The sequence below is a fragment of the Rana temporaria genome, chromosome 4 (genome assembly GCF_905171775.1).
Source record: "Rana temporaria chromosome 4, aRanTem1.1, whole genome shotgun sequence".
NCBI classification, from domain to species: Eukaryota; Metazoa; Chordata; class Amphibia; order Anura; family Ranidae; genus Rana; species Rana temporaria.
This window is the reverse complement of record NC_053492.1, coordinates 401341002-401351331: the sequence shown is the minus strand read 5'-3', so window position 1 is coordinate 401351331 and position 10330 is coordinate 401341002. Positions and strand designations below refer to the sequence as shown.

The 10330-nt window shown below is 39.9% G+C and overlaps 1 long non-coding RNA gene across 1 annotated transcript; it reads left to right on the top strand.

Annotated features, from left to right (window-relative positions):
* The first annotated feature begins 5791 nt into the window (after window positions 1-5791).
* On the top strand, window positions 5792-6352 carry LOC120935440. Its single transcript, XR_005748487.1, has 3 exons — window positions 5792-5958; window positions 6052-6226; window positions 6311-6352. It is a non-coding gene; the product is annotated as an uncharacterized LOC120935440 (long non-coding RNA).
* The last annotated feature ends 3978 nt before the right edge of the window (window positions 6353-10330 follow it).

Below are 10330 nucleotides of genomic sequence, written 5' to 3'. Positions count from 1 at the left end.
TTCGACTCAACAGTAGTGACCCCTTTCCCAACCTTAAACAAAACTCACGGCATACCCCCGAAGGAAATTTTTCGATACCTCCAGATAAAAAACTTCTTTCAACCCTCAGCCGACACGACAATAGTGTCAAACCAATTATCCGCCTTTGAAACTATTTGTAACGGTAATCCTCATGCCAGAAAAGTAATTTCTATCTTATACTCCCAGCTACTCACGCACCCGAGGTCAGGGAAGTTGTCTTACATGAGTAAATGGGAAGATGATTTAGGAATTGAACTGGCACAAACGGAATGGGATCACATATGGAACAATACCAAAACGGTATCCACTAATATAATAGCAGCTGAAACAAACTACAAAGTACTCTCCAGATGGTACTTAGTCCCGACCAGGGTGGCAAAATTCTCGCAGACATATTCTGATTTATGCTTTAGAGAATGCTTAGACAAAGGAACTTACTTCCATACCTGGTGGTCGTGTCCAAAAGTGCACGAGTTTTGGCTGGAAATTTTCAAATTAATCAAAGTCCTCACGAATAAAACAATCCCCATGGACCCCAAAATTGCCCTGCTCAATTTAAAGCCAGACGGTATTTCACATGCTCGATTCACTTTGACAAGGCAGCTTTTAACAGCAGCAAAACAAACCATTGCGAAAGCTTGGAAGTCCCCAAATGTGAATCTAAACGAAACTATCAACAGAATGAACACAGCTATGATATACGCCAAGATAACTGCGATAGAGATGGACACGATCGCCAGGTTTGAGGATACATGGAATCCCTGGTTGGAATATGTCACGAAAAAAATGTTTAATGGTGATGTTTTGATGCCATGGTAGCCCAGCCATTACACAGGTATGCTGTCAGAAACTTCTGCTCTACTGAAATGTCCCCGATCTAGTCCTGCAGACTCCCTGACCCCACCCTTCCCTCTCCTTCCTCCCCCTTTCAGTTCTCCTTCTCCCTTTTATTTTATTTACTTATTTGTTTTCTGTTACTTACATTACTTTCGAAGGTGTTTCACCTTATTGTGTAGTCTTTCTCATAGCACTAAGTACCTAAATAATAAGCTATACCTCTTTGATCGACCCGAGGCTTTGGTCAAGATGGAAGTTCCATGAGACGCATAGAACCGAATCACAAAGACTAACAACAATTTCTAACAATAACCGGAACGTTTTTGAACTATAAACTGTACTGTTTGTTCCCTCTTGATCCCTGTTTAGTTAATAGTTAAGCCATTGATGCTAGAGAAATGTAATGAGCTAAGTAAAGACACCACTCTTTATTAGTTAATTCACTTGTAAAAGCAGGACTTTCTTTTCGCCTAAGGTCGATTTTGTTTGATAACATGCTTGTACAAATGTCAACTACACAATAAAGATCTTTTGACAAGGAAAATTCTATTTAATAAACTTCTGACAAAAAGTATCACTCTGCATTTATTGAATGCAGCCAAACTATTAGGGCCAGATTCACATATAATTACGTTGCTCCTGGGCAGCGTAACGTATGTGATTTATGTTACACCGCCGCAGGTTTACAGCGTAAGTGCCTGATTCTCAGAACACTTACCTGTAAACTTGCGGCGGTGTATCGTAAATGCGCTCGGGGGAAAAGCCCGCCCAATTCAAATGGGGAAGGCACCATTTAAATTAGGCGCGTTCCCGCGCCGAGCGTACTGCGCATGCTCCGTTGGGTAAATTACCCGACGTGCTTTGCGCTAAATGACGTCGCACAACGTCATTTGCTTAGACGTTAACGTAAATGGCGTCCAGCGCCATTCACGGACGTCTTACGCAAACGACGTTGATTTTTAAATTTCGACGTGGGAACAACGGCCATACTTAACATTGCTTAGGACAACTAGGGCTCAGCCCTAATTTTACGCGGGCGAACTCGACGGAAACGACGTACAGTTAGATCGACGGGCCGTTTGGACGTTCGGGGATCGCCGTAAGTATTCATTTGCATATTCTACGCCGGCCGCAATGGCCTCACCACCTAGCGGCCGGCCTAGAATTGCATCCTTAAGATCCGACAGTGTAATTCAATTACACCTGTCGGATCTTAGGGCTAGCTATGCGTAACTGATTCTATGAATCAGTCGCATAGTTAGGACGGCCCTAACACAGAGATACGACGGCGTATCAGGAGATACGCTGTCGTATCTCTTTGGTGAATCTGGCCCTTAATACCTAGGCTTTATACCCTACTTTGTTGGACTGGAAAAGAGAGGTTAGTTCAATAATGGAAGCCAAACGATGGGTGTATGCTGCCAAAGACCAACAGGATAAGTTTAAAAATATATGGGTAGGCTGGGAGTATTAATCTTCAGAGATTGATATAAAGTGAACACTGCTTATGGTTCAAGTGTGCATAAAGTGCCGCTGCATGTTCTCCATGTTCTCTGCATAAATGCTCCTGGAATTTGTTACAGAGGTTGATGATTTTGAATGTTTTATATTATTTTCTTATTTTATTTATTTATGTATATATTTATGATTTTTTTACTCCTGCTTTTTCCTTCCCTTCCTTGTAAATATGCATGTGTGCGTGTGTGTATATGTCTACATATATTGTGTATGTGCGTATGTAGACATGTATGTACATGAGCTTAGGGGGAATATGTGTTGAAACTGTGGGTTCCCTTCCATCTCCCTTGGTTCATTCCCCAGTCTAACTAATAGGTGACTTCTTGTAAGTGATGTGAAGGCAGGGGCTCATCAATGGTGGGCAGGTATGCAGCGTGTGGACAATCCGGGACCATTGAGGCTTGGGTGCTTTTAAAAAAACAGCAATTCGTCTGGCCACAGGACATGGCTTCCTCATTGAAAAGTGGTAGATATATATACCATTCTGTTATATTAGAATATACTAAATTATATAAATGATGTATCTATAAACATAATAATTTGTAAACCTTTTCTTTCTCACATAGTAATTAATCCCCTGAAGAAGAGTTTACATAACATGAGTTATGTGTAGTTTTCCATTTTTTTAATGAGTATGTTGTCAGTGTTAGGGTCAGAACTGTTTTTTTATGACTTCTGTGTAATTATGGATAATATTTTTGATATTATATAACTAATAAATAAATACAGATTTTTACGTAACATCTTTTGCTTTTCAAATACTTATCTCGCTGCTAAAAAAAAAACCTTGAGGGATCCTCCATTAAATATGTGTTGAATTGTTGTCTCCGATATTACCCCAAAAAAAGGAATTACATGAATATTTGGATGAGTGGTCTGAAGTAAGAGATGTGGTATAGCATATATCTTATATGTGTAAAAGAGTGTGGGTCGGGGCAATGGTAGTAACTATAGTCACTTTAGTTAAGCGCTGGTGGCTTTGAGCCTTCCCGGGTCTTACTCACTTTAGTTAGATAATGCACTTTGTGTGATCGGGTAGGGGGAGGGAAAAAGAGAAGAGAATGGAATTTAAATAAATATATATATATATATATATATATATATATATATATATATATATATATATATATATATATATATATATATATATATATATTTTTTTTTTTCTCTTGTTAAATGTACGTTTATTTTTTTTTTTTTTTTTTTAAAGGGGTTTGGAGGTATGGAGCCTCTTAGAGGTCCTACCTAAATTTATAATTGTTTTTTTTTCTTTCTGGTAATGATAGTTATTAGTTATTTCAAATAGGCGCTTGGTGGCAGTGTGGCCCTCAGAGGCCTTTTACACTTATTTTTAGATTTTTACACTATTAAGTGCACATACATTTTAGGGAATTTTTTTTCTCCTTTTCCCTTCTTCTTTACTTTTTTCTCCCACACACACTATAAGGGATAAACAATTACCACAGATTTTATATAACGTTTATTTTAAAGTTTGGAATTAATGTTTAGGAAGATTTTAATGTTTTTTTTCTCTTTATTTTTGTTTGTTTTTTTGAGAATTTCATGTTGGGTTTGGTGACCTAAAAGTCAAGATTGACCAAACCATTCACTGGGTGTACTGTCACTCAGGAGTCGGTTCGGACTCCCTTGTTAGTCAATATTATAAAAATCTCTCCTTCTCCACTGAAATAGGGGTGTAATGACTGACTGTCGAACTGAGGGATAATAGGAACCTGAACAGTTAGGGAGGTCTGGTTCCTTAACCGGGGACGTGTCGGTGTAGACGCAACCTTTTATAATATATTGTACTTTAAGAAGGGAAGGGGTTCCCCCCCCCCTTTTTTTTCTCTTTCTCTCTTTCTTTTTTCTTCTTTTTATTTTTGAATAGAATACTTTGAGATGTTTATGTAGAATATTTGATATTATGCAAATATGTTTTGGTCTTTATTTGATTGTTATGCTGAGTCTCAGTAAAATAAAAATGTAATAATAAAAAAAAAAAACTTCTGACAAATGATTGAATTTGAACATATCTGTAAAACCTCAATAATTCAGAAGTTTTGGTACAAGTAAAAGAGTTCCAATACAAGCACTTGTAGGGAAAATAAAATCACGCAACAATATCAAGAGTGCAGTTAAAATAATTTTTTTTTTATTTATTTTTTTAAGATACTGTACGTACTTTACCAGGTTGCATGATTAGATATGAAATAGGGTGCAGTGCACAGATGTGAACTATCTGTGAGTTGTGGTGCACTAATATTGCGACTGCTTTGGCAGCCCATACAAATAAAATGGGATGCTATATTAAAATGCATGTTAATGTGCAAAATAGCATGTTAGTGAGCATGCATTAATGCATCCCCAACATGGTGAATCCAACTTTAATATTTGTTTTAGAAAAGATGCATATTCATTGCTTTAATGTAAATAATTGGAGAATTGGGGGAGCCATATGTGCTCATTATGAGCCTTTTTTTACAGGTGGCAAAGAGACTGGGAAAACAAGTTTTAATAAATGACATCTCAACATTACAGGTGGACAGTGTAGTACATATGCTGTGACCAAGTTAACTCAGCAGGGTTTGACAGACATTACTGCCAGTCCAACTTTTCCAACTGTGAGCCACCTGCTTGTCTCATGGTTGCGAAGCAGTATATTTCAGTACCAAAAAGAGTTTATTGTGACATAAAATTGCACAAAGTTTTTCTGCAAGGTTCCTCAGAAGTGTCGACCGGAAAAGAAGACAGGATCCAAGGAAGAAAAAGCCAGAGGCCAAGCAATAGGGAGAGATCAAAGAAGGAAGGAGGAAAAGAAGAAGAAAAGGAGACCTAGGTTTCACAGTGATCACAGCTTGGACAAGCTAGCTAGCGTGGGAGAAAGAGGAACCTAAACATTAGATATAGTATGGATGTAATCTCATATAAAGTCCAAGACACAAGGATGGAGATACATCACAGAGGTATTCTCATTTAAAGTCCCAAACACCTTCGGGTGGTCCCCCCCTTTTTTCTTATAGTACCAGGGATGGAAACAGTGATCGGCAGCTGGCAGTGTTCCCCTGCCAGCCCTATATGGGGCTGTCCGTGCAAAGTGTGCATAATCTGTCCACACAAACGGCATACTTTAATTATGGTTTAATTTGCCATTCAGTTGCTGAACACACCACTTAGCTGCTTGCAAACATCACGCACTGTTTAGACCTTTTTTTTTTTTTTTTGTCTGCATCCCGGGATTGCGATGCACTCACTGTGCTTCCCTTTCCCCCCCTTGGGGGTATGGGCGGTTACCGTCAGTGCATCGGCGTTCCGAGTGATGTCCTTATTGGGCGTCGCCCTGTTGTATGGCTAGCATCCATCACAGCTGATCAAGTGGGTGTGTGTAGCATCTCTTCAGTACAGGCAATTGTGCTGTCTGATTGAGGGCCCTGCCCCCACACTGGTCAGCTGACGTGACGTTGGGGGCAGTCTGGTGCATTTGCTGGACGTATTTAAGCACCTTCCCAGCTCTTCAGCCAGTGGCCATTTTCTATGCAGGCCTTACAGCTGTCACTAGCTGTGGCCATCCTACTCGCATTCCAGGTATCCTTTGTTAATTTTAATGTATTTGTTATGCCCTTATCCCCTTACTATGTGGGTCACTGTTTGATGGACCTATTCATTCATTCATTACAGATACCTACCTGTACTATGAGGATACACTATAATTTTACTTTACCCATGGTCGCTGTGCTGTCTGGGAGGGATGCTTTATGCGCTCTGCTGTTTGCCTGCTGGTCTGCCACCTCTGTCCCGGGACAGGCATATGTTTGGTCTTAACTGTATTTACATTACCACTTTGACATACTATGTAAGTAACCAGAATTGACTTACTACCTCTTTTTTGGTGGATCCAATTTTAATACCTTGATCACTAATCAAATCTGTATTCCAGATATCCCACTACATCCGCCCCTGATGAGTGTTTTTCATATACACGAAACGCCGCGTCGGGCTTACAAAGATGTAGCTATATGCGTTTATGGGACCCATTCTGATCAACCAGTACTTCTATGATCTATTTACATTTTATACTTCACCTATTGCGTGGTTATGCCCAACCTCTATGTGGCTATATATGTTGTCACGGACTGTTATTTATTTAATGTATTTTTATATCAATTATTGTATTATGTATGAAATGTATGTTCTGTACTTTTGTACAAGTTATTTGTTTTTACTAAATATTCTATTTTCTCAATACATGAACATTTCATCTATGGCTTGTTTCATTACTTTGTCCCCATTTAGCCCACTGTTTCATTTAAAGTCCCAAATTCCCTTCGTTGCAGGTTTGCTCGAAGAGCATCTGCTTATCATTTATCACACTAGCCACCTTCTCATGCAACATGATCCAAGACATCTTATGCTTCATGTGGCCAATAGAAATAGTAGGAATATTCCACACTCCAGCTATGGTGATTTTAGCCACCAGTGGCATAAAATATATTAATATTTTTATAGGGCACTGTGTGCCCTCTGGAAGGTCAGTCAGCAGAGCCATCTGGTTTTCCCCAGCGATCAGCTGTGTTTTCTCACTGCACGAAAAATTACTAATTTGCACAATTTTAGAACAGAAACTAAAGAAAAGCTTTTTTTTCTTTGTTATGCAAAAACAAAAAAACCCAGTGGTGACTAAATACCACCAAAAGAAAGCTGATAAATGATAAAAATGTCATATGGGTGAAGTGTTGCATGAGACTGCACAATTGTCATTGAAAGAGTGATAGCGCTGAACGCTGAAATTTGGCCTGGGCAGGAAGGGGGTGAAAGACAAGTGCCTGGTATTAAAGTGAAGTGGTTAAGGAAAAGTGCATATCTAAATGAACGTAAATTACAATAGTTCTTGTCATACCGATTGTCTTTTTCAATACTTAAAGGGTCACTAAAGGAAAAAAAATGTTTTGCTGAAATTACTGTTTACAGGGTATAGAGACATAAAAGTTAACTGATTCCTTTTAAAAATGATTACAAATAGATAAAAATCAATCATATAATGTGCCTGCAGGTTAGTTTCACTTTTAAACTGGTTTCATGTTCCCTTTGAACTAGAGAGACACACAGAACAAAAACAAACAAATCCAGGGCAGTGTTTTGTTTTTAAAATGAATCGAATCAGGGCTGTGCAAACGAAGAAGAAATTAATATTCAAAGTGTGGGAGTGACCCACAGGAGCCAGGGGCGGACACAGGAGGCCGGAGCAGACGGCGAGGAAGGCTGCAGAAGCGTGACGTTTCGTTACCAAGATGGCGCCGGCACAAAGAAGTTTGGGGTACGAAATTCATAGCCAAGAATGACTGGCCGAACGTCCGGTTTCTGAGAAGTCGGGGATTGCGGCAGATATGATAAGAAAGGTGAATTACATTGTTATATACTTTTAAAAGATGTTGCTAATTTAAAAAAAAAATTTGCTCTGGAGTACTCCTTTAAGTTTTAGACACACAGTAATGACAGCTTAGACCACCGTGAAAAGCTCCCAGTACTGTGGTTATAAGGAAACAGACAACCAGGAAGTGTGGAGATCAGAGCAGAATTACAGCAACTTCAAAGCAAAAACAAACAATCAGGACATGAAACCAGTACTGCAGTAAGGTAAAAGAAGCTATTTAGCAAAAAAAAAAAAATCCTTTAGTGACCCTTTAAGGCCTCGTACACACGGGCAAACATGTCCGATGAAAACGGTCCGCCGGACCGTTTTCAGCGGACATGTCCACCCGGAGATTTCTGTATGATGGCTGTACACACCATCATACAAAAAAACGCGCATACACGATACGCGGTGACGAGGCCACGCCGTCGCCGCGACGATGACGCGGCAACGTGCGCGGCCCTGGAAGTTCAATGCTTGCACGCATGCGTCAAAGTGATTCGACGCATGCGAGAGATGGCAGCCGCTCGGACATGTACGGTAAGTCTGTACAGACGACCGAACATGTCCGACGGACAGGATTCCAGCGGACATGTTTCTTAGCATGCTAAAAAACATTTGTACGCTCGAAAACGGTCGGGTGGACAAATGTCCGCTGGAAACCTGTCCGCTCGGCTGTACAGACGACCGAACATGTCTGTTGAAACTGGTCCGCGGACCAGTTTCAGCAGACATGTTCGGTCGTCTGTACGGGGCCTAAGAGTTACTAGAATGAAAACTTCTAACTTTCCTGATTTGCATATTTGTGTGACTAAAAGTATTGAAGCAAAAGGGTCTGTATTATGGTCAGGAAACTAGCATTTTTAAACGTAAAACCGGTGCTTGTCTTTTTGCTGCACAAATATTCAAATGTTATTGGTGTTTAATGCCAAAAAATAAATTTACAGTGGTCACTGGTAATAATTTCCCATCCCATGTTACCTGATAGAGCAGAATAACTTGACGGCATTGTATTGCTGCCCCTCACTAGTGATTTTGGGAACCTGAACTCTAAAGACACTGTTGGACAGACATAAATTCACTGCAAAATTAGTTAGAATGTAAGGGCACCCCTCTGCAGATATAAATCTACTGCAATCATAGGCGTGCGTGCAGGGTGTGCCAGGTGTGCCCAGGCACACCCTAATCACACTGTGCTGCACAGATTGCCCCTGCTACTTGGCTGCAGAGAAAGGGACTCAGGAATCTCTGTCCTCAGCCCCTTTCTCTGTCTCAAAAGTGAGATATCAGGGGTCGGTTTAGGCCCCTGAAATCTCATCAAAGCCCCCCAATGGTGCTCCTAAAAAATTGTAAAAGAAAATAATAAAACATTATTGTAAAAAAATATTGTAAAAAATAATAAAAAAAAAAAAAATTGTAAAAAGTAATAATAAAATAAAATAAAAATCCATCAACTGTTCTACTGACACTGTCCATTGCCCTATATATACGCATGTGTGTTTGAGCTTTGGGGTGCACACCCTAATGTAATAGGCTGCGCACACCTATGACTGCAATGGTGACCAGCTGCAAAACCCTGGAGATGATATTGCTATAACTTGAGGGCTACAAGTGTGCATATTTTATTACCAGGTTTGTGACCATCAGCATTGGGCTGTTAGGGGCCAAAAACATGCATGGACTGCCCTCCCAAAAAGACCAACTCATGCTAAAGGTGAGTTGAGGTCTTTGACCTTCAGTGTCAAGGAGCAGATCCTGGGGGTAAGGACTGGTATACCTCTTAAATATGGAGGGTCATTTATCTTCTACCTGATATGGCAAAGAGGTTCCTGGACCTGTCACCTATTCACAAATCTATTGTAGTTATATTAAACAAAAAAAGACCAACCGGTAAATAAAAGGCAACTCTCCCATCACTTATTTTCCCCTTTGCCTCATGTACACTGCTGCTGGTAAACTGACGTTTAGGAGCAGTTGGGCATTTTTTTCAACTGCTCCTGAACTCTCCTCTATGTTATCTTATCAGTACATGTACACAGGGTCGTTTACAGTCGTTTTTAGGCAGTTGAGTTTAGAGGCTTTTTGTGGAACGCCAAAAAAATGGGTTCAGAAGCTGAGTTTAGCGGCATTTCAAGCACCAAACGCTTCTAATCGCGTTTAGCCGCATTTTCGTTTTTGAAAATGCTTCTTAACGCAAACGTGGCAAAACGCCCCTAATCGTGGCATGTAAATGCGGCAAAACTTACATTTTAAACATGGGTTACTATCTGTCAAGTTAAATCGTTCAGGATAGGTTGTAAAAACGTCCCGTGTACATGAAGCCTAGCAACAGCTGTGCTTGTTGGGTCACAATGTATCTTTACGCATACACAAAAGATTGCAAGTCTTTGTGTTATTCATATCATTAAATATGTGTCCAAAGTAAACCATAAAGGTCATTGGCAATGTTTTTTTTATCTGTTTAATGCCAATTAAAAGATTATTCTATAATCAGGCAGGTAATACAGTCCTTGGCACCCTTCCTATCTCCTCACAGACAACAAAGAA